Source organism: Prionailurus viverrinus, chromosome A2 (assembly GCF_022837055.1).
Source record: "Prionailurus viverrinus isolate Anna chromosome A2, UM_Priviv_1.0, whole genome shotgun sequence".
Taxonomy (NCBI): domain Eukaryota; kingdom Metazoa; phylum Chordata; class Mammalia; order Carnivora; family Felidae; genus Prionailurus; species Prionailurus viverrinus.
In genome coordinates, this window is record NC_062562.1 from 44,289,908 (window position 1) to 44,315,072 (window position 25,165).

General features: G+C 37.6%; 1 protein-coding gene across 6 annotated transcripts in view; it reads left to right on the forward strand.

Moving 5' to 3' along the window:
* CNTN4 (contactin 4) overlaps window positions 1–25,165 on the forward strand; it is a 907,777-nt gene that overhangs the window by 642,541 nt on the left and 240,071 nt on the right. The window contains exon 1 of one of the 6 annotated variants that reach the window (XM_047849695.1): window positions 18,710–18,714. The exons of the other annotated variants lie outside the window; for them this stretch is intronic. The gene's annotated coding sequence lies outside the window, so the exon portion shown is untranslated. Of the gene's footprint in view, window positions 1–18,709; window positions 18,715–25,165 lie in introns of those variants that run through there. 6 annotated transcript variants of the gene reach the window in all.

Consider the following 25,165-nt stretch of genomic DNA (forward strand, 5'->3'; position numbering starts at 1 on the left):
CAGCCCTGCCATTCCTGAGCTTGTGGCCACATCATTCTCATCTCTGCCTCTGTCTCCATGACCTTCTACCCTGTATGAATGTTTAATCTCCCTCTGCCTCACTCTTAGTAAATCTGACACTCATGAGTGAATTTGGGTTCTACCCAGATAGTCCAGGATGATCCTTTCATCTGAAGATCCTTAACTTAATTACATCTGCAAAGACCTTTACCTAAATATTTTTACACTCATAGTTTCTGGGGCTTCAGACACAGATACCTTTTTTGGAGCCACCATTTAGCCCACTATATCTGGTCTCCATGTATTTAGATGCTCCCTATGCCCTGCCAGTATGGATTCCTTTGGAATTCTTGCAATGAGAACTGCTGGACCCCTTGAATCAACAAAGTACATAGCTTTGTTGATAATGATTGTATATAATCTTTATTTCGAAGATGGGTCATCTGAGGAATCACAGTCTTCCCAGCTTCAAAGAAATAGCATTAATTTGCTTGAATATTAATATTGCTTTTAGTTTTGAATAGTATGTTTTTAAAGTATTCAAAACTAATTGAGCTATGCATTTTTTAGTTTGCAGCTGAATATGTACTAATTCAGACTGTGAACTGCCTAAGCAAAAGTGAATTAGCAAACGCACTTGAATTCTGGTACCATTATTGAGCTAAATGTGGAAGTCCTTCACAAAGAATCAGCTACAAAAATCATTTGCTATGAGACACCTGTCACAACCAATTCCTTTTACTTAGCAATCACCTCTAATATTAAAGGGTATTTTCTTTTAACTCAGGATCTTCCCTTCCCTGAGAGAAAAAAAGAAAGATACTTAGTTTAATTTCTTAGTTTTAAAATGAGTATCATAATAGTAAATCCCATAAAATTAACATAGGAGTATATGGATACTGTCTGTTTTTAAAAACCAGTTTCTGAAATGCCAGTATGCATGGGAACATTCCCCTAGTGCATAAAGGTTTGCAAAGCAGAGCTCAGCTTTCATAAAAGATAGGGACATCTCTGTCACACCACCAATGACCTGAGACATGTAACCTCCTTGGGGAAGTATTATTGTTTTCATTATGGTTGCTGGGGGGCAGCAAGTTCAGTTGCTGAATTATTTCCACATTAGAGGCAATGAAATGAAGAGAGCTAACCTTGTATAAAACTCTGTAAACAGAATGCCAGAGTTCAAACAAAAAAACAAAACAAAACAAAACAAAAAAACCTCACAATTAGTTTCATCCTAAATGGAAACAGGTTTACTTGCTAGAAACATAGATCACACATCTCACTCCTGATTCCCATCACACTTCGGCTTTTTTCCCCCATACCTGTAAGAAGGCTAGTTAATCACTTTATCTATTCAGCAAGCCTATTAATCTCTGCTATTAACCTGCAAGACCTTGGCAGATGAGGTCCAAAAGCAAGTTTTAAGACCTCACTAGTATTATTAGTGATGTGACAGTGTTTCTCCAACTCTTGCGTTTACCCATAAACATTTGGCTTATTTTCATCTGTAATGGAAAAAGGGATTTTGGTTTTATTGTACAATTTGTTTTTTTTTAATTGAAATTTAGCTGACACATGATGTTACATTAGTTTCAGATGTATAATACAGTGATTCAGCAACTCTGTACATAATGCTGTGATCACCACAAAGTGTAGCTATCTGTCACCCTACAACGCTATTACAGTACCATTGGCTATATTCCCTATGCTATACCTTTTAGCCCCATGACTTATTCATTTCTTTACTGGAAGCCCATATCACCGACTCCTCTTTTCCCCTTTTTGCCCATCCCCACACCTCTCCCCTCTGGCAAACACCAGTTTGTGCCCTATTTTTATGGGTCTGTTTTGTTTGTTTTGTTTTTAAGTTCCATATATTAGTGAAATCCTGTGGTATTTGTTTTTCTCTGTCCAACTTACTTCACTTACCATAGTCCCTCTAAGTCTATGCATAATATTGTCACGAATGGCAAGATCCCATTCTTTTCTATAGCTGATTAATATTCCATTGTAATATATACCAGCTTCTTTATCCACTTATCTGTTGATAAACTTAGGTTGCTTCCATACCTTGGCTATTGTAAATGATGCTGCAATAAACATAGGAGTGCAGATATTTTTTTGAATTAGTATTTTCATTTTCTCTGGGTAAATACCCAGCAGTGGAATTATTAGATCATATGGCATTTCTATTTTTAATTTTTTGAAGAACCTCCATACTGTTTTCCATAGTGGCTGCCCCAATTTATATTCCCACCAATAGTGTGCAAGGGTTCTCTTTTCCCCACATCCTTGCCAACACTTGTTGTTTCTTGTCTTTTTGATACTAGCCATTCTGACAGGTATAAAGTTTTTGATTTGCATTTCTTGGATGATGAGTGATGTTGAGCATCTTTTCATGTGTCTGTTGGCCATGTGAATGTCTTCCTTGGAAAAATGTCTATTCAGATCCTCTCCCCATTTTTAAATTGGATTATTTGGTTTTTTGGTCTTAGTTTGTATAAGTTTTTTATACATTTTGAATATTAACCCCTTATCGTATATATCATTTGAAGATGTCTTCTCCCATTCAGTAGATTGCTTTTTTCATTTTGTTGATGGTTTTCTTTCCTATGCAAAAGATTTTTAGTTTGATAGAGTCCCAATGATTTATTTTTGCTTTTGTTTCCCTTGCCTGAGGAGACATACCCAGAAAAATGTTGCTAGGGCCAATGTTGAAGAGGTTACTACATGTACTTTTTTCTAGGAGTTTTATGGTTTCACGCCTTACCTTTAAGTCTTAATGTGGTTTGTGTCTATTTTTGTGTATATTATAAGAAAGTGGCCCAGTTTCAGGGCACCTGAATGGCTCAGTCAGTTAAGCATCTGACTTTGGCTCAGGTCATGATCTCACAGTTTTGGGTTCAAGCCCCACGTCGGACTTTGTGCTGACAGCTCAGAGCCTGGAGCCTGCTTTGGATCCTGTGTCTCCCTCTCTCTCTGCCCCTCCCCTGCTTGTGCCCTTTCTCTCTCTCTCAAAAATGAATAAATGTTTAAAAAATTTTTTTTAAAGAAAGTAGTGCATTCTTTTCATTCTTTTGCATGTAGCTGTTGAGTTTTCCAAACACCATTTGTTGAAGAGACTGTCTTTTCCCCATCATATATTCTTGTCTCTTTGGCTGTAGATTAATTGACTTCTGATCCATGAACATGGAATGTCTTTTGATTTGTTTGTGTTGTCTTCAATTTCTTTCATCAGTGTCTTATACTTTTTAGAATACATATCTTTTACCTTCATAGTTAAGTGTATTCCTATGTATTTTATTCTTTTTGGTGCCATTGTAAATGGAATTGTTTTCTTAATTTCTCTTTCTGCTACTTCATTATTAGTGTATAAAAATGTTACAGATATCTTTGTATTAATTTTGTATGTTGCAACATTTGTTACTTCCAATAGTTTTTGGTGGAATCTTTAGGGTTTTCTTTGTATAGTATATGTCATCTCCAGGTGCCGTGTTTCTACTTCTTCATTACAATTTGGATGTCTTATGTTTCTTTTTCTTATCTGCTTTCTTTATTTCTAGTACTGTTGAACTATCATGGTGAGGGTAGACATTACTGTCTTCTTCTTGATCATACAGGAAAAGCTCTCAGTTTTTCACCATTGAGTATGATGTTAGCAATGGGTTTGTTATATATGGGGTTTATTATGTTGAGGTGTGTTCCTTATAAAACAACTTCGTTGAAAATTTTTATCATAAATATTTAATATTTACATACGTTTTCTACATCTTTGATTTTAGGATATTTGGCCCTTAATGATTGATGACTACCTTCATGAAACATAGTACTGCTTTAATTAAAGATGGTTGCATGGGGCACTTGGGTGACTTAGTAGTCAGTTATCATCCAACTTTTTATTTTTGCTCAAGTCATAATCTCACAGTTTGTGGGTTCAAGCCCTATATCAGGCTCTGTGCTGACAGCATGGGGCCTGCTTCGGATTCTCTCCCTCCCTCTTTGTCTCTCTGCCCCTCCCCTGCTTGTGTGCACATGACCCCACCCCCAAATAAATAAATAAACTTAAAAAATTAGTTACAACTATTAAGAACCTAAATTATTTTCTTTTCAGTTCTTGATCACTACTGTTTGAGGGGTCCTTTTTAGCATTATTTCCTATTTACATTTCCTAGGAATGACTTACTTGTTTCAACTGCCAAATTTCCAGACTTCGGTGATCACCTCATTTGCAGCTACCAGTATGGAATTATCTCATTAATAATGTGTAGTAAAAATAATAAGGAAAAACGGTAACCAGTTTTTGCCTTGATCATAGTTACTGAGTACACAATAAGGAGAGAACAGCAAAGTCATATGGAGCTTCATGTTATGGGAAGTTGAAAGGACTCATGTAACATTCAGGTAGCCCTTTCCTACGAATGAGTCTTGGAGAATGAATAACTCACATTCACATCTGAGAAAAATGAAAAACTGCTGCCTTTTCTGGGAGGTTATGAATAGTTGTGAATATCAAATAAAACTTGCTGTGCCACACATGTTGTTGTTTAGGACGTAAAGTTTACAACATAAAGAAATTTGCCATGTTTCAAATCTTCCGTATCTTACAAGTGTATTTTCCTGTCCATTCACCTCTTTGAATAGTTAAGAACAAATAATGAAAAACATGTCCTAAGTTTTATATTGGAATCCTCAAAATTGCTTAAGCCATTAAAGAAATATTTCACCCTCTGTAAATAATATTCAGTGCTTGATCTATCAGCAGAAAAATACTAGGATGAAGCTCTACTGTAACAGTTCTCTGTGTATCCTCATGAGGATGCTGATTCTAGGAGAGATTAACAGTCAATAGTTCACAGCCTTATTTTCTGCAGAACTCTGAAAATCTTTGATGCTATAATGTGCATTGTACATCCCATCAAGGAGATACAGTGAGCAGTAACTCCCAAACTTATTCCATGATAAATCCCCTTTTTGGTCATGGAAAAGCAGTTTTCTCAGAATAAACTTTGCAGTAACTGTTAGCATAATACAGTATATTGGAATGGGAGTGTAGTAAAAGTGTCAGCTTGGGTTCTTATCCTGGCTGTGCCACAAACAGGGCACTTCAAGCAAATCACTTGACAGCTCCAGGCTTCAATTTCCTTTGGGAGTGCAAATAAATGATGTCTTGAGTCCTTTGAAAACTTGCAATGCTATAATTCTCTGCCCGTGGGTAAGAAGGTTCTCATATAGTATCCACATTTCTATTCTACAAGTTTGATTATGTTCTGCTGGTTTCAGTGAGAACCATCAACCCCCACCCCTGGAATATTTAAATGATTCAATAATCTGAAAGCTGTTAATATTTTGGAAGTATCATAGTCATGAACAAATATTCCAAATTAGATTCACTATCAAAATTGAAACTGGCAGGCTGACACTTTGATATATACCTCAAGAAAGAGCTGGATAAGATTTTGGCACACACAGTGTTTTGGAGAAAGTGAGTAGTTGAGGCAATGAAGGCCTAGAACTTTTCCTCATGGCATTTAGTTCAGCATCCACCCCTTCTCTCCAGGGTCTGGTGCTGAGTGGCTTCATATATGTACTTTTTTTTGTCCATTCTCGTTTGTTATTCTCTTTCCTTGTCTCCAAGAAATATGGAGGGAGACTTTGTAATTGGGATTTCGTGGGATCCTAATACCTTTCCCCCCACCCCACCCACAACTCAGGTACCACTCCCAAAGGGAAGCAGAGGGGACTTTCTGTAATATATTTGTTAAATAGGTAAGAAGCTTAAAAGTTTTACTCATAGCAGTCTTACTTGAGAGTAACAGAAGGATATGTTTTGATTTAACTTTGTTTTGTATCCAAAAAAAAAAAAAAGAATATGATCAATTCAAAAACTAATCTGATTTTTAGAATATTTGATTGTAAATAATCTTTTTATTGCATCTAATTTTTATGTGTTCATTACTGTGGAAAATTTAGACAACTCCTTCTCAGACTTTTGAAAATTACTTTTCTAACCCTTTCATTAGTCACAGAAATAGCTGGAGAAAAGAACAGGTTTTTTTATAGAATCGTTCATTAGTGCTTTCTCGACAATTCAGATAAAAGAAGTTAGGTTTGTGTTTGGTTTCTTCTTTTATTTTTTTTTCAATGTTTATTTATTTTTTGGGGGACAGAGAGAGACAGAGCATGAACAGGCGAGGGGCAGAGAGAGAGGGAGACACAGAATCGGAAACAGGCTCCAGGCTCTGAGCCATCAGCCCAGAGCCGGACGCGGGGCTCGAACTCCCGGACCGCGAGATCGTGACCTGGCTGAAGTCGGATGCTTAACCGGCTGCGCCACCCAGGCGCCCCTGGTTTCTTCTTTTAAATTAAATCCAAGCACATCTCAGGTTATGTACTTGGCTTTTGACCAAAAAGGGGACCTAAGTCACACTGTAACTTGCACATCTTATTTGGTAGCTTTCAACTTCATCACTGCAGTTCTTAGTAAAATGGAATTATTAAGAGATGTCTTTTATAGGATTATATATGGAGATATTCTAGAAACCATACATTGAAAGCTGAGGAATCCATTAGTTTGGCTGACAAGAATTTGAGTTTCTTTAAAGCCAATCAAGTAGAATCTTTTGGCATCCCCTAACCTAAAAATACCACTTGATCAAATTTACTTTTCAATACTCCTTTTAATTTCACAATATGGTTTTTAATACACCCTTATTTCTCTGAGAAAAAAATGGAAATGAAGAGCTGGAGTCTAAAAATAAAATCCATACTTAATACACAAGCTAAATATACCCCCAAGTTTTCTCATTGCTACATTAATTCAATGAAATCTAATTTAGGCGAGCATCACCGTTCTGAATAAAGATGAGTATTACCAGTTCACATTGTGTTTCAGCTTCTTTCTTTAAGACTTATCAGAAGAAATGCTAATTGCTTAAGTTCATACATAATATCATGTGTTCTTTAAAGTTTTCTGGAAGAAAGATTAAAAGAAGGGTACAGAACTTTGCATTTGTTTTTAACTTCATCTTATTCTGTTCCCATATCCCCAGAGTATTTGTCCTGACTTCATACCATTCTCTAAGAGTTAATTTTTCTAAATCCAAATATTATTATGTTGCTCAACACATCACATCCACTCCAGACCTAAATTCTTACTATAGCTCTCATTGATTCTGTTAGTGTTTCCCAAACCAGTGAACTCTGGTTCTGTAGGATATTATTAATAAATGTACCTCCAGCAGCTCCTGGGTGGCTCAGTCGGTTGAGTGTCCGACTTCGGCCAAGGTCATGATCTCATGGTTTGTGAGTTCGAGACCCTCATCGGGCTCTGCGCTGACAGCTCAGAGCCTGGAGCCTGCTTCGGGTTCTGTTTCTCCCTCCCTCTCTCTGCCCCTCTACTGCTCACACTCTTTCTCTCTTCATGCATGCAAAAATAAAAAAAATAATAAATTTTTTTAAATAATAAATGTACCTCCAAAGTGTACAGAGCTCAACTAAACTTAGGAAATGATGGGTTAAACAAAGTTAAACAAGTTTTTTGGGGCGCCTGGGTGGCTCAGTCAGTTGAGCGACCGACTTCAGCCCAGGTCATGATCTAACAGTTCATGGGCCCGAGCCCCACGTCCGGCTCTGTGCTGACAGCTCAGAGCCTGGAGCCTACTTTTGATTCTGTCTCCATCTCTCTCTCTGCCCCTCCCCTGCTTGTGCATTCTCTCTCTCACTCTCTCTCTCTCAAATATAAATAAACATTTAAAAAAAAAAACAGGTTTCTTTATTGTGTTTTATTAACCTTTTGTAACTAACACCACAAAATACCTTATTTTATTTTATGATATTTTGTTATTTTTTACTTCAAATGATATATTTATTTATTTATTTTTAATATGAAATTTATTGTCAAATTGGTTTCCATACAACACCCAGTGCTCATCCCAACAGGTGCCCTCCTAAGTGCCCATCACCCAATTTCCCCTCCTTCCCACCCCCCATCAACCCTCAGTTTATTCTCAGTTTTTAAGAGTCTCTTATGATTTGCTTTCTTCCCTCTCTATAACTTTTTCCCCCTTCCCCTCCCCCATGGTCTTCTGTTAAGTTTCTCAGGATCCACATAAGAGTGAAAACATATGGTATCTGTCTTTCTCTGTATGACTTATTTCACTTAGCATAACACTCTCCAGTTCCATCGATGTTGCTACAAAAGGCCAGAATTCATTCTTTCTCATTGCCAAGTAGTATTCCATTGTATATATAAATCACAACTTCTTTATCCATTCATCAGTTGATGGACATTTACTCTTTCCATAATTTGTCTATTGTTGAAAGTGCTGCTATAAACATTGGGGTACAAGTTCCCCTATGCATCAGCACTCCTGTATCACTTGGGTCAATTCCTAGCAGTGCTACTGCTGGGTCATAGGGTAGATTTATTTTTAATTTTTTCAGGAACCTCCACACTGTTTTCCAGAGCGGCTGCACCACTTTGCATTCCCACCAACAGTGCAAGAGGGTTCCCGTTTCTCCACATCCTCTCCAGCATCTATAGTCTCCTGATTTGTTCATTTTAGCCACTCTGACTGGCCTGAAGTGATATCTGAGTGTGGTTTTGATTTGTATTTCCCTGATGAGGAGTGACATTGAGCATCTTTTCATGTGCCTGTTGGCCATCTGGACGTCTTCTTTAGAGAAGTGTCTATTCATGTCTTCTGCCCATTTCTTCACTGGATTATTTGTTTTTCGGGTGTGGAGTTTGGTGAGCTCTTTATAGATTTTAGATACTAGCCCTTTGTCCAATATGTCATTTACCAATATCTTTTCCCATTCCGTTGGTTGCCTTTTAGTTTTGTTGATTGTTTCCTTTGCTGTGCAGACGCTTTTTATCTTCATGAGGTCCCAATAGTTCATTTTTGCTTTAATTCCTTTGTGTCAAGTAAGAAATTGCTGCAGCTGAGGTCAGAGAGGTTTTTTCCTGCTTTCTCCTCTAGGGTTTTGATGGTTTCCTGTCTCCATTCAGGTCCTTTATCCATTTTGAGTTTATTTTTGTGAATGGTGTAAGTTTCATCCTTCTGCATGTTGCTGTCCAGCTCTCCCAGCACCATTTGTCAAAGAGACTGTCTTTTTTCCATTGAATATTCTTTCCTGCTTTGTCAAAGATTAGTTGGACATACGTTTGTGGGAGACTCCAATTCTGTAGTCTCTATTCTGTTCCATTGGTCTATGTGTCTGTTTTTGTGCCAATACCATGCTGTCTTGATGATGACAGCTTTGTAGTAGAGGCTAAAGTCTGGGATTGGGATGCCTCCCGCTTTGGTTTTCTTCTTCAAAATTACTTTGGCTATTCAGGGTCTTTTGTGGTTCATAAATTTTAGGATTGTTTGTTCTACCTTCAAGAATAATGCTGGTGCAATTATGATTGGGATTGCATTGAATGTGTAGATTGCTTTGGGTAGTATTGACATTTTAACAATATTTATTCTTCCAGTCCATGAGCACGGAATGTTTTTCTATTTCTTTGTATCTTCTTCAATTTCCTTCATAAGCTTTCTATAGTTTTCTGCATACAGATCTTTTACATCTTTGGTTAGGTTTATTCCTAGGTATTTTATGATTCTTGGTGCAACTGTGAATGGGATCAATTTATTTATTTGTCTTTGTGTTGCTTCATTGTTAGTGTATAAGAATGCGACTGATTTCTGTACATTAATTTTGTATCCTGTGACTTTGCTGAAATCATGTATTAGTTCTAGCAGACTTTTGGTGGAGTCTGTCAGGTTTTCCATGAATAAAATCATGTCATCTGCAAAAAGTGAAAGCTTGACTTCATCTTTGCCAATTTTGATGCCTTTGATTTCCTTTTGTTGTCTGCTGATGCTAGAACTTCCAACACTGTGTTAAACAACAGCAGTGAAAGTGGACATCCCTGTCGTGTTCTTGATCTCCGGAAGAAAGTCAGTTTTTCCCCATTGAGGATGATATTAGCTGTGGGCTTTTCATAAATGGCTTTTAGGATATTTAAGTATGTTCCTTCTATCCTGACTTTCTGGAGGGTTTTTGTTAAGTATGCTGAATTTTGTCAAATGCTTTTTCTGCATCGATTGACAGGGTCATATGGTTCTTATCTTTTCTGTTGTTAATGTGATGGATCACATTGATTCATTTGCAAATGTTGAACCAGCCCTGCAGCCCAGGAATGAATCCCACTTGATCATGGTGAGTACTTCTTTTTATATGCTGTTGAATTTGATTTGCTAGTATCTTGCTGAGAATTTTTGCATCCATATTCGTCAGGGATATTGGCCTGTACTTTTCTTTTTTTTTTTTTTTTTTTTTTTTTTGCTGGGTCTCTGTCTGGTTTGGGAATCAAAGTAATGCTGGCTTCATAGAATGAGTCTCGAAGTTCTCCTTCCCTTTCTATTTTTTGGAATAGCTTGAGAAAGATAGGTATTATCTCTGCTTTAAATGTCTGGTAGAATTCCCCAGGGAAGCCATCTGGTCCTGGACTCTTATTTGTTGGGAGATTTTTGATAACTGATTCAGTTTCTTCGCTGGTTATGGGTCTGTTCCAGTTTTCTATTTCTTCCTGTTTGAGTTTTGGAAGTGTGTGGGTGCTTAAGAATTTGTCCATTTTTTCTAGGTTGTCCAGTTTGTTGGCATATAATTTTTCATAATATTCCCTGATAATTGCTTGTATTTCTGAGGGATTGGTTGTAATAATTCCATTTTCATTCATGATTTTATCTATTTGAGTTCTCCCTTTTCTTTTTGAGAAGCCTGGCTAGAGGTTTGTCAATTTTGTTTATTTTTTCAAAAAACCAACTCTTGGTTGGTTTCAAAACTGCTCTACAGTTTTTTTTTAGATCTATATTGTTTATTTCTGCTCTGATCTTTATTATTTCTCTTCCTCTGCTGGGTTTGGGGTGTCTTTGCTGTTCTGCTTCTATTTCCTTTAGGTGTGCTGTTAGATTTTGTATTTGGGATTTTTCTTGTTTCTTCATATAGGCCTGGATTGCAATGTATTTTTCTCTCAGGACTGCCTTGGCTGCATCCCAAAGCGTTTGGATTATTGTATTTTCATTTTCATTTGTTTCCATATATTTTTTAATTTCTTCTCTAATTGCTTGGTTGGTCCATTCACTCTTTACTAGGGTGTTCTTTAACCTCCATGCTTTTGGAGGTTTATCCAGACTTTTTCCTCTGGTTGATTTCAAGTTTCATAGCATTGTGGTCTGAAAGTGTGCATGGTATGGTCTCAATTCTTGTATACTTATGAAGGGCTGTTTTGTGATCCAGTATGTGATCTATCTTGGAGAATGTTCCATGTGCACTCGAGAAGAAAGTATATTCTGTTGCTTTGGGATGCAGAGTTCTAAATATATCTGTCAAGTCCACTTGATCCAGTGTATCATTCAGGGTCCTTGTTTCTTTATTGATCCTGTGTCTAGATGATCTATCCATCGTTGTAAGTGTGATATTAAAGTCCCCTGCAATTACCACACTCTTATCAGTAAGGTTGTTTATGTTTGTGATTAATTGTTTTATATATTTGGGGGCACCCCTATTTGGTGAATAGATGTTTATAATTGTTACCTCTTTCTGATGGATAGACCTGGTAAGTATTATATAATGCTCTTCTTCATCCCTTGTTACAGCCTTTAATTTAAACCACAAAATATTTATTTTACTTTATGATATTTTATTATATTATATATATTTATATTTTATTTCATTTTTGAGGGAGAGAGAGAGAGAGAGACAGCCTGAGTGGGGAAGAGGCAGAGAGAGAGAGGGAGACACAGATTCCAAAGCATGCTCCAGGCTCTGAATTGTCAGCACAGAGCCCGACAAAGAGCTTCAACCTATAAACCATGAGAAAATGACCTGAGCCAAAGTCGGATGCTTAACCAACTGAGACACTCAGGTACCCCATAAACCACAAAATATTTTAAAAGTGTCTCTATGTTAGTAAGATTACTCTGGAAAACAGAATGCAATTCTAGAGTGTCAGCAATGTCTGCAGGATGACCCTTATCCACCTCTCTAGTTTTGTGTCTCTTATTTTTGTGCAGACACCTGTCGGTCATTTGATGACCACACTATATATTTTTAATGCTTCTCGATCTTTGTGTATGGTGTTCCTTGTCAACCTTAAAAATTAACCAACAGAGGTTATCAAGTAACAAATGAGTTTATTCAGGAATAGAGTTGGAATCACAATCAGGATACAAAGTATGGTGCAAAGTATAGGCAAGTCTAGAGTATATGCAAGGGGAGAGCATACTTTTATAAAGGAAAGGAGGAAGTTGAGAGGGTTTGTTTTGAACAAAACTTTACTGGAGGGGCACCTGGGTGGCTCATTTAGTTAATTATCCATCTTAGGCTCAGGTCATGATCTCACAGTTCGTGAGTTCCAGCCCCACATTGGACTCTGTGCTGATAGCTCAGAACCTGGAGCCTGCTTCAGATTCTGTGTCTCCCTCGTTCTCTGCCCTTCCCCTGCTCGTGCTCTGTCTCTCTCTCTCTCTCTCTCTCTCTCTCTCAAAAATAAACAAACATTAAAAAAAAATTTTTTTAAACTTCACTGGAGAAATAGAGGAGTTCAGAGTATTGGCAGTTTGTCATTGGCTGCAGGCAATCAAAGTAGTGGCCGTTTCTCGTTGGTTACAGGTGAAAGCATCTTGCTGTTGCTGGATAGAAAGGAAATCTTACTTCTTCCTGCTGAACTGTGCAAGGTGTGACAGTAATAGTACATGAGTGCTCCTTGTTCATGACCTTCTGATTCCATTTTTAATGAGATTGTCTTTATTCATTCTAATGCTCTTATCCTGGCATTCTTTCCTCTCTTTTTTCTCCCCTTGAAATCTTATTTTTTTGAGGTCATGAGTGCATGTTATGTACTGTAACTAACTTTCTACTGCAAGAAGACTAACTTTCTACTTTGTATTCTCATAAGCACTTTGTTACACATGAGCTAAATCTCTTGCAGTGTCTGTTTTGAATCAAGTAGTTGTCTACATCTCCCCTACAAGATGAGGAACTGTTCAGAAGCGGTGGCTAGTCTTAATTTATCTTTAGGTCTTTTGTTTCTTAGCACTCCACCAGACATGTAATGGCAGTCATCCTTGTTGAACAGAATTGAGTTGAATAACCACAAAACCATGTCATTCTTCTGCTCAGAAGTCTGCAGTGGCTCCCACTTTCACTCAAAATAAGAGCCAAAACAGTGATCATCAAGGCCCTGAGCAGTCACTCACTTTCCCTGCCCCAGTACCTCCCTGACCCCATCTCTTAACTGCTCTCTTCCTCATTCATTACACTCTAGTTAAAGTAGGCTCCTGGTATTCCTCACAGAAGGGTTTCTCTTAAGCACTCACTTAGTCAAGCCTTTCACCTCCTTCAAATCTTTGCTCTAATGTAGACTACTTCCTCAGGCTTTCCCTGAGCCCATTATCTAAAATTGCAGCTGTCCTTCCAGCTCTCCCAGTCTTTCTTAACATGCTCTATATTTTGCTTCTCCCACAGCTTCACTACCTTCTAACATACTTTATAATTAAAATTTATCATATATATATTTTTTTAATTTTCCTACCTCACCTAGCTAGATGTAAATGCTGCAAATCAGGTATTTGTCTGATTTGTTTATTGTTGGGTCCCAAGCCCCTAAAACCAGGTCTGACCAGTTTTGAGCACTTCATAAACATATGTTAAAGGAATTGAATAAATGAGTATGGTCTTCATCCCATTTTCTACTACAGTGACTTTGTGATGTCTGCTTGCCATAATATATTCATGCTGAATTTAGTAAGATCAGGGTAGCTTCTCTTGGCTTTTATTATTGAAAAATTGTTCTCTGCACCTCAACTGAGTCAAGCTGTGAAGGCAGTAAAACACTGCATCAATTAAAATATTCCAATTAACACTAATCAGGAAGAGCAATATTAATAACACAGCTGAACTGGGTTGTTAAAGTTTCACAGCCGCACATATCACCGTATGCACAGCATGTCAATTTCAAAACACAATTTGTGTTCCCTTTCATGAATTTTGGTAAAATAATAAAGACTTTCTTCAGAGGAGAAAAGGAAAGTGTTAAGAAAAAAAAGTGGGTCTGTATTTTAAAATACTATGGTTCTGCTCTTCGGTCAAAAATAACATTGCTTTCATCATCATTATGCTTAAGAGCAACATTTCATGGCATATCCACTCCATCACAGCATTGAAATAGGTTTGGAGAGCCTAAGTGTGAGGTGTTATTCTTACCCTCAAGGAGCTTGCAATCTTCACTGAAAGTGTTTTGGATTCTAGACTCAGACCATTTACTTCTTTTTTTCAGCTTTATTGAAATATAATTGATACATCATTATGTAAGTTTAAGGTGTTGATTTCATACATTTATATATAGCAAAATGTGACCCCCATAGCTTTAACACCTCCGTCCCATCATATACTTCCCATTTCTTTTTTTGCAAAGGGAACATCTAAGGTCTACTCCCTTAGAAACTTTCAACAATAGAATACTTTATTGTTAATTATAATCACCGTGCTGTATATTAGGTCCCCAGAACTTATTTGGATTGAAACTGGAGATTTGTACCCTTTAACCAACATGTCCTCATTTCCCCCACCTTCCCCTGGTAACCACCATTCTACTTTGTTTCCGCGAGTTTGGCCTTTCCAAATTCCTCATATATGTGATATCAAATAGTATTTGTCTTTCTCCTACTGATTTCACTTAGCATAATCCTCCAGGGTTCATCCATGTTGTCACATGTGGCAGGATTTCCTTCTTTCTCATGACTGAATAATATTCCATGGTGTGTGTGTGTGTGTGTGTGTGTGTGTGTGTGTATGTTTATCTCTACACATACATATATATATATCGCATCTTTATTCATTCATCTATAGGCAGACACTCATGAAGTTAAAATAGCATCTCAGATTGATATCTGCACCGCCATGTTTATTGGAGCATTATTCACAATAGTCAAGATACGGAAATGACCGTATCATTTACTTATTAAAAATTTAACTGTAAGGGGTGCCTGGGTGGTTCAGTCGGTTAAGCATCTGACTTTGGCTCAGGTCATGATCTCACGGTTTGTTCATGAGTTCCAGTCCCATGTCAGGCTCTGTGCTGATGTGTCAGACCCTGGAGCCTGCTTCAAATCTCTGTCTCCCTCTCTCTCTGCCCCTCCCCCACCTGTACACACTCTCTCTCTTTGTCTCTCTCTCTCTCTCTCTCTCTCTCTCTCAAAAATAAATAGACTTTTTTTTAATTTGAAGAAATCTTAGCTTTGAACAAATCTCTAAACTTTTCTGAATTCCAAATATTGCCTTCTGTACAGTGCACCTAGTACCTAATGCCATCACTGTCTACTTCACAAAGATGCTTTCATAATCAGATGAATTATTATGAGTAACTTTGTTTTTAAATTTTAAAAACAAGGACTATACCAATTCATAGAGACAGAAAGCAGAAGGGTGGTTGCCAGAGGCTAGGGGCAGGGGAGGGTGGGCAATGGGTGGTTATCCTAAACAGGTATAGAATTTCAGTTTTATCAGATGAAAATAGTTGTGGAAATGGATGGTGGGGACGGTAGCACAACATTAATAATGTATTAAATACCACTGAGCCGTACACTTAAAAATATTTAAGATGGGAAATTTTATGTTATGTATATTTTACCTCAATAAAAAAAAAAAGATGGGGAAAAAATGTGCACACCCTAAGAAGTCCCTGTTGAAAAGCTACATTCATTTGTGTATGTCGTTCAGGTGACTTGGATAATTGGGATGGCCACAAAATTCATGAAAATTCAGCAGAAGTGAAGCAGTTTTACAAGTACTATAAAAATATAAGGAAACATCATTGGTATACTTGCTACTATTATTATTACTACTATGTCTAATAGTTTTATTGTTGCCACTGCTGTTATTACTAAACTATTACTCTTACTCCTATCATCATCATTATCGTCTTCTTCATAATCATCATTTTACCTGGAGTGCAGCCTAGGGAATAACATTTTTCATATCATCTTTGTTTAAACTCTGTGTAAGTTACTGAATATATAACTGTGACATTTATCAAATGCCAACAAAGTGCCCAGTCCTGAGCCAGTTGCTGGGTATACATTGACAATGTCTGAAATTTATCTGTAACCCCCAAATCAGTGTTCTCAGCTCCTTTATGATCATCCATGGACATGTGCAGAACAGCAAATACTTGAGTCATTCTACACACTTTCCCTGATGAAGGTGAACAAGGTGATGTTCTGCCTTCAGGTTTCAGCTCATCCTATAAACAAATGTCCTTTTGGCAATCTACTTAGTGCCATGTTTTTTGCTTTTTTGTGTGTTCTTTGTTGGTAATTTCATTGTTTAAAATAGCCCAGAGTGTAGTGTTAGAGTGCAGTCTAGTGTTCTAAGTGCTAGAAGGCTGTGATGTGCTTTATGGAAAAAAAAAATATGCATGTTACATAAGCTTCATTCAGGCATGAGTTAGAGTGCTGTTGCGTAGAAGTTAATATTAATGAATCGACATTATATAGTAAAGTGTATTTAAACAGAAACACATGCGGCGCCTGGGTGGCTCAGTCAGTTGAGTGTCTGACTTCAGCCCAGGTCATAATCTTGTGGTCTGTGAGTTCAAGCCCTGCATCGGGCCCTGTACTGACAGCTTGGAGCCTGGGGCCTGCTTTGGATTCTGTGTCTCCCTCTCTCTTTGCCCCTCCTCTGCTTGCACTCTGTCTCTCTCTGTCAAAAATAAATAAACATTAAAAACATTAAACAGAAACACACATAAAACAACATATGTATTGATCATTTGATGGAAACATTGTGACTAGAGACTTAGAGAAACCTAATCATGTATTTCCTCCTAGGGACAATGGTTCAGTATTTGTTAATTCAGTGTTTGCTGCAACTTTACAGTACATGACTACCACCAATGATGAGAATTGATTATAGATACCTGATAGTGTGGTGCTATGGTTGGAAGCAAGACCTAGACTTACATGAGAATAACAGAACTTTAATACTTTCATACTTTTAAAATATATATAGGAGAATACTCATATGGCTTTGGGATAAGGAAGAGTTTTTTAAATAAGAAAATGTGAATGTGGGGTGTCTGGGTGGCTCAGCCAGTTAAATGTCTGACTCTTGATCTTAGCTTAGTTCATGATCTCACAGCTCATGAGATCGAGCCCCACGTTGGGTTCTGCATTGATGGCATGGAGCCTGATTGGCATTCTGTCCGTCCTTCTCTCTGCCTCATACCTGCTTCTATCTTCTCTCTCTCTCTCTCTCTCTCTCTCTCTCAAAATAAATTAATAAACAAACAAAAAAAAAGAATAAAAATATTAGCCAAAAAGAAAAGATTAATGTATGCATAGGACTTAAAATGATCAAAAAATACCAAGAAATGAGTTGAGGGGAATCAAAATGCAGAGAAGATATTTGTAAAAATATAATTGAATAAGAAAGGGTCCCAAAGAAATCCAGTGAGTCAGAAACAGACGAAAATCCCATAGGTGACCAGATAAATTACATGAACTAATATTTTAAGAATCAGGAAATGGGGCACCTGGGTGGCGCAGTCGGTTGAGCGTCCGACTTCAGCCAGGTCACGATCTCACGGTCCGGGAGTTCGAGCCCCGCGTCGGGCTCTGGGCTGATGGCTCAGAGCCTGGAGCCTGTTTCCGATTCTGTGTCTCCCTCTCTCTCTGCCCCTCCCCCGTTCATGCTCTGTCTCTCTCTGTCCCAAAAAATAAATAAACGTTAAAAAAAAAATTAAAAAAAAAAAAATCAGGAAATGTGAGTGCCCCATGAAAAAAAAAATATTAGCAACCAAGGAAATGCAAGTTGGAAGTAATGAATTACCATTTCATGTACTATATTTGCAAAAATTAAAATACTGAGTGTTGGTGAGGAACAGCAGCCAGCAATGCTCAATTGGGCTGACAGGACTGAAAATTGTATCAACCAGTTTAGAAAACAGATTGTGTAACTGTCTTCTGAACTACTAAATCTGAACTTTTTTGGTACTCTTGATTATATATACTGTAGACCAGAGAAACATTTGAAAATGTGATCAGAAAACATGCCCTTATAGCAAGTTAGTTTGTAATAGCCAATAAAAAAAAAAAAATAATAACTGCGTGTGAACAGTGGAAAGGATATATAAACTATGGTAAATTCTTACAAAGAAGTATTAAACCACAATGAAAATGAATGAACCACAGCTATAATCACTGAAGTTGACTCTCAAAGAAATAATGTTAAACAAAAGTAGCAAGTCTAAGAGGAACACGATTCCATGTTCACACAGTACAGGTTACATTTAAGACTAACTACAATCTTTAGAAATACATATGTATCTGATAAAACCTTAAGAGTAAACACAGGGTGGTAAGCAGAATAATTAGTGTGGAGGGTACAATCCTGGAGGAATACCCAGGGTCTTCAAAGTTACTGACCATGCTGTAAATCTGAGTGTTAAGTTCACAGGTGTGCATTTTATTATTCTTTGGACTGTGCAAAAAATCATTATACATTTGCCTTTATATGTTTAATATGTCACACAATAATAAATTTAAAATAAAAGAAAACATCAGGTTATCTGGAATTAGACAGTTGGGGTTCAAATTTGGCTATTACTTAGTACCAATATGAACTTAAGCAAATTGTTTGACTTTTCTGAGTCTCAGTTTGCTCGTATGTGAAAGGGACTATTTTAGTATCGACCTCATGATATTGTTAAAAAGAAGTACCAAACTTCAAACTTAACAAGAAGGATGTAAGCATTACTGTCATCACTTGAATCTCAGGATTCCTCAGCAAAGATCCAAAGTACCTTCATTAACTCACAAACTCACCAGTTACACACACACACACACACGCACACACACTTCAGGGACATTTAAAAAGTCTCTATCCTTTGTCCTGTTCTGTAGCATACTGATAACTATGGCTTCAGCTACAGTCTTTAAAGAAGTCTGTGGAAATTGAGTCCCAGAGTGAGTTTTGATGTGAGAGTTTCTTGGTTCAGAAGAGCAACAGGGGTCATGCTGGAATCTTCTGGAAACTCTAGCAGAAAAGTTATGAGGCAGAGACACACCCAGAAATGTTGGAATGGAAATGACCTCGGAAGTAACCTTGCAAAGATGGAAAGATGACATGGCAGTGCTGGCGTGCATGATGAGCCTGTAGTTGGATATGAGCTGGTCTCATATTTTTTTAAAAATGAGAGCACTAGTGATTTCAATGGTTCATGCAGTCTGGAACATGCTTCATGCTAGAGCTCTCATAAGAACCCACCATCACCTTGCAGTAGAGTGAAGTGCCCTGCACTGCCTATGTGCGTTGACCTGCATTAAAGAAAGTGGGGAGAATAAACAAGCCTGCATTGGGGAAGGAGAGGAAGCAGGTCATTGGTGCTGACGTAAATTACACCCAAGATCCAAGTCTCTTGGTTCCCATATGCTTGGGTTCATCGTCTGTGCAAATGGAATGTTGACTGAATGATTTACCCCCAGCAAAAAGTACTTCCTTTCATCTCCCATGGAACCTTCTCTCTACCACTCTACAACACTGATTACTTCCTTTATACCTTGTATTGGAACTATTTATGGGCTTGTCTAATAGAGATTGTAAACTTCTCTTTTTTTTAATGTTTTAGTGTTTATTTTTGAGGGAGAGAGAGAGAGACAGAGCATACGCAGGTGGGGGGTGGGAGAGAGAGAGAGAGAGAGAGAGAGAGACATGGAATCTGTAGTATGCTCCAGGCTCTGAGCTGTCCACATGGAGCCTGACATGGGGCTTGAACTCATGAACCATAAGATCAGGACCTCAGCCAAACTCAGATGCTTAACTGACTGACCCACCCAGGAACCCCAGATTATAAACTTCTTGAGGTCAGGGACCTTGTTTGATTTATCTTCGTACTCTACAGACCATCTACCACATATGACACCATAAATAATATAAATGGGGAAAAGGGAGGAAGGAAGGAGTGATGAGGGAAGGAGCTCAGACTGAAGAAAGGATGGTGTTATGGACTGAATGTTTATGTCTCCCCAAAATTAATATGTTGAAATCCTAGTGCCCAGTGTGATGGTATTAAAAGGTGGAGCCTCTGGGAGGGGATGAGGTCATGGTCTTGAGGGTGGATCTCCCATGAATGAGATGAGTGCCCTTTTGAGAAGAGACAGGGAGGGCTTCCTGTCTCTCCATTCACCACCACGTGAGGATACAGTGAGGAGGAGACAGCCATTTGCAAACCAGGAGGCAGACCTTCACCAGACACCAGATCTGCCAGCAACTTAATCTTGGGCTTCCCAGTCTCCAGAACTGTGAGAAATAAATGTTGTTTAAGCCACCCAGTCTGTGGTGTATTTGTTGTAGCAGCCCAAACATTAAGGCTGTAAGATCTCCCCAGCTCTGAAATTCTCTGGCTCTGTAAGATTTCTGAGGCAGGAAACAGTAATGCTCTCTTAAAGCAGCACATAAATTATCACAGTACTGGTTTGGTGATCGTCTGCCTTTAGGAAATCAGAGTATATTTAGTATGCCTGCTCATTTTTTTCTGCCATTTCTTCAGTTATTTAGAGTTATTTTGAGTTTTATGTTTGTTTTTGCTGGGGAACTGTATTAAACTTTTAGATGCAAAATGAAAATATTTATTAGGCTCCTCAGATGTTACCTGAACTAAGGTGACTTTAACTTCAGTTCTAAATAAGAAAGTACAAAACTAGGGGCGCCTGGGTGGCGCAGTCGGTTAAGCGTCCGACTTCAGCCAGGTCACGATCTCACGGTCCGGGAGTTCGAGCCCCGCGTCAGGCTCTGGGCTGATGTCTCAGAGCCTGGAGCCTGTTTCCAATTCTGTGTCTCCCTCTCTCTCTGCCCCTCCCCCGTTCATGCTCTGTCTCTCTCTGTCCCAAAAATAAATAAATGTTGAAAAAAAAATTAAAAAAAAAAAAAAAAAAAAAAAGAAAGTACAAAACTATATCAAGACTGCTGTGTCACTTAGCACTACTTTGCACCCTTCCTGGCATTCTCTGTGGGGGCCCAGAGCTGAGTTGGCTGAAGGAGAGTGATTTATTCCTGCACATTTGGAAGTAGAAGGGAAGTAAATAGATTCTACTTTTACATGATCTTCCTCTTTTAAAGGTTAATACCAATATTCCCTATCCTATTTTTTCTGTTTTTCTTTGTTTTCCTGCCCTTAATTTTCTGTAGCCCTTATCATCATCAAAGATACTGAGTATGGTTTATTTATTTTGTTAATGGTCATTCTATCCATGTTAGCCTCTTTGCGAAGAGATTTTTGTTTTGCTTTGTTTTGTTTTGTTTTGTTGTTGTTCACTAATACATCCCCTGTGCCTTTAACGGTAGCTGACATATAATAAGTGCTCATTGTAGGCATATTATAGGTATTGATTGAATCTGTATTAGTTCTCATCTCCCTCAACAGTGCATTTAAAAGCAAGGGGCTTGAATGATGGCATTTCCAAAAAGTGACAGGTTTACCACACTGCAGCCTTATCTCTGATTTCTCCCAGAAAAATAAGAACAGTGAAACAGCATCCATAGCAAAGTCTAAGTAGATGATGAATAAACACATAGCTTGCATGCATATTTGATGATAGTTTTATTTTCAAAACTGTAATGAGATAAAAATATATGGTTGAAGTTGCCAAAGCAACTTAAATTCAACATAAATAACTGCTGCTCTTCATCTGGGAATTTCATTTATATACAGAACTTTTTTTTTATGTCCTTAAAAATGTTTAAGTGGTATACTAGATACAGCTTATGCAGCATCTAGTACCCCAAGGAATGTTTTTTCTCAAATAAGGGAAACGAAAAGGGCAGAGAAATATCCTCTTTGAGCCGGTGATTCAACAAACCTGTTACTTCTAACAGCTTTGATTTCCCGAAAATAACTAGATGGCAAAGGGTGTCCAATTTCTTAGGAGCAGTGAATATAAGAAGGCTGGCATTTTTCTTTATGAGTCACCATTCACTCTTTTATTGGGTCAAAAATCCAAAACTGAGAATGTGGTGAGGACTCTTCGATTTGCTTTCAAAGCAAAACTTTATTGCAAAGCATAAGAGTGTCAGGAAATACTGATAAAGTATGCCTCTCCCTTTGAAGTTAACAATCAGTGTAATTTCTTCTCAAGCTTCTTGGGAAAAGAAATCCCTACTTTTTTGGATACAAATAAGAGAATGTTTAAATATGAAAGCACCTACCTAGTTTCATTTTTAAGGAGGAAGTGAGAAACTGCCCCTCCTAGAGATGGTACCCACTTCCACTTAGTGGTAGGCAAGCTTGAAGGTGAACTCAGTCCTCAGGCTTGTATCCTTAAAAGGTTAACAAAGTAAAAGATGTGGAATGAAAAAGTTTGAGATGAAAAGATTTCTTTCACTTTAAAGCATGGTGCTTCATGCTTCATGGGTAGATTTGTGGTCTCTAGGGTTTGCTCATGATCTGTGGCCTATATATCTCCATTTAGTAATATGTTCCCAAGGTTTTTCCTATAGATTACTGACTTCACAATGGCTTCCCGATGCATGCCTTTTCAGCATTTCTTCAGAGAATATTTATTCTAGTGTTACTTGAGTATATCTGATTTGCCCTCTAGGATTGCCCATTTTTTGAGAAGACTGGTACAATGAATTACAACTTGCTAATTTTAATTTTCAGAGGGGAGAAGAAAAGGCTATGAAGTAAAAATACAAAATGAAGAATCATGTTTCTTTCTGTCAAAACTGTAATGATCATAAGTCTATCAAATTACAGAATTCTCACACTAGATGAAAAACAGATAATTGTATGATATATCACTGACTAGCTGATAGCCCTGATCACAAATAACAGACCCATGCAATTTGCATGATGTTTGATATTTTCATTATCTCAGGCATTTCCTGAGCCTCAGGGGTCAGTGGATGGAAGGGTATTTCTTATACCAAGTAATGAACTTATTTCATATGCTGATTGTATTTCAGTCTTAGTCAGTGGATCTGTGAGCTTTTATATTAAGGCATGGTAGGTGGCTTAACTCCTTGATTAGAGATGTAGTCTTAAAGGGACCATCCACAGCATCCCTGGCCATCGAGCACCCATAGGTCTTTTTGTCATGTGGACAAATACAAGAAAGTTCACTTTAGGCCATCAAGTCTTGTTGACTCAGTGTTGTCCTCAGGAAGGGGATTGATGCTCAACAAATGCTAATTAAGTACCTAAAATGTATCAAACACTGTTTTGGGCACTGTGCTGCAAACTGATAAAGACTGAAAAGATTGCTGCCCCAGTGAATCTTCATCTTGGGGCAGGGAGTGGTGGGTAGGGGAGACAATAAACCAAATAGCATAGAAGCAAATCGTCTTTACAGATGGTGGTGACAATTGCTATGTGAGACATAATAATAAAGACGTGATGTGATGGAGAGTAACCAGAGCCAGGTGATGGTCTCCTTGAGATAAAGCCTCAGAGAAGGCTACCCTGGGGAAGTGACATTTGAAATGAGTCCTGAATATGGGAATGATGAGCCAAAAGATGAGTTGAGTGCATTCCAAAGGGAACAGCAAATATGAAGGTCTTAAAACGGGGTTACCCTTAAAGTGTTTGAAGAACACTTAAAGTGTTTGAAGAAGCAAAACATGTTTATAATGTTTAAGGAAGGTGAAAAATACAGGAAATGAGACTGGGGACATAGGCAGGGACCTCTGTAGAGGTCCTTGATAGAGTACAGTGAAGATTCCATATTTTATTCTAAAATGTACTAAGCCAAATCCTTTTCTGAAACCTTTGTTTCTGTTTCTGTTGTATAAACATGAAACCAACGATAGGGAATGCAGCTTCCTAACCATTAACACTCCTGAGTCAGGATGATATGCGAAAAGAGATGAGCTCCTGTAGAGAAAAATGCTGGTAATAATAGCTTGTATTTTAGAACACCTGTCTCCAAAGGAGAACATTATTTATGATGCCATATCGCACTAATCGCAGTAACCTTGTGATTTAGATAGGTACAGGTTTTTGTGGAATACATGAAGAAACTCAAACATTTTAAATCGAGTTGTTCTTTGACTTCTTAAGTAGCACAAAGGTCTAGATAAAATAAAATATGCCCCCCCCAAAAAAAAATGAAGAAAGAGAAAAAAACTAATATGAGAAATAAAAAGAGCTACCAAGAGAGTCATACACTTAGAGCACAAAGGACAGCAAAGCAACCTTTATTTTCTTGAAAACTCAAGAAAATAATAGAAGAAGGGTGAAAAAAATGTGCATTTTAAATAGTCAACTACACAATCAACAAGTATGGTTTCATCTTTTAAATTGAATTCTATGTAGAAAAGAGGCTAAAAGCATACATTTTTGGATTAGGTAAACCTGGATTTTAATTCATTCTCTTCCTTATAGTAGGCCTTTGATCTTGATTGTTAATTTTTTCTTTGTATAAAATGGGATTAGTGATAATACTTCATAAAGTTGTTGGAAGGATTAAATGAAAGAATACATGGAAAGTGAGAAATTGAGTTCTTTATGGAAGCCAGTTAAAACTAGCATTCCTTTTTTTTTTTAATTTGCTAAATAGTATTTACAAAATGATTAATTTCCCAAACAATCCACAGAAGCCTGCTTAACACATAACACATTTTAAGCTCTTTCCTGGGTTTTGTGGCTGGAAACAGAAAATGATGCAGTAATGTGGTATAAGAGAAAGAGGAGTGTAACCTCCCCTTTTGCAAAATGCAAGATTGCTGACCCCAGGCAAATTTGTCTTTGGCAATCTCTACACACCTTTTCTCATCCTATTTTTTAGGTCATTAATCCCTTCTTGAGCTTTCTAAGCCCTATTCTACCCTCCCCATTACTTCATAGATAACATTTTCTTTTGTTTCTTTTTTGGCTAATCAAAACTCCCATTCAAAGAATCCCTACTGCTCTTATTTACTTAAGAGGAAGCAATCTGATTGGATTAATTTGCCCTTCACTGTCAATGACTACTGGCAAGGCAATGCATTTGCAGCCATTTATGTTTTTAAAATGTAATTTCTGCAATTCCAAAATAATCCCTAAATTATAGAGTTCTCATCTGACATGAGTAAAAAGGGTAGAAAAAAAATTCAGACATTTGGAGGGAGAACATTGTGC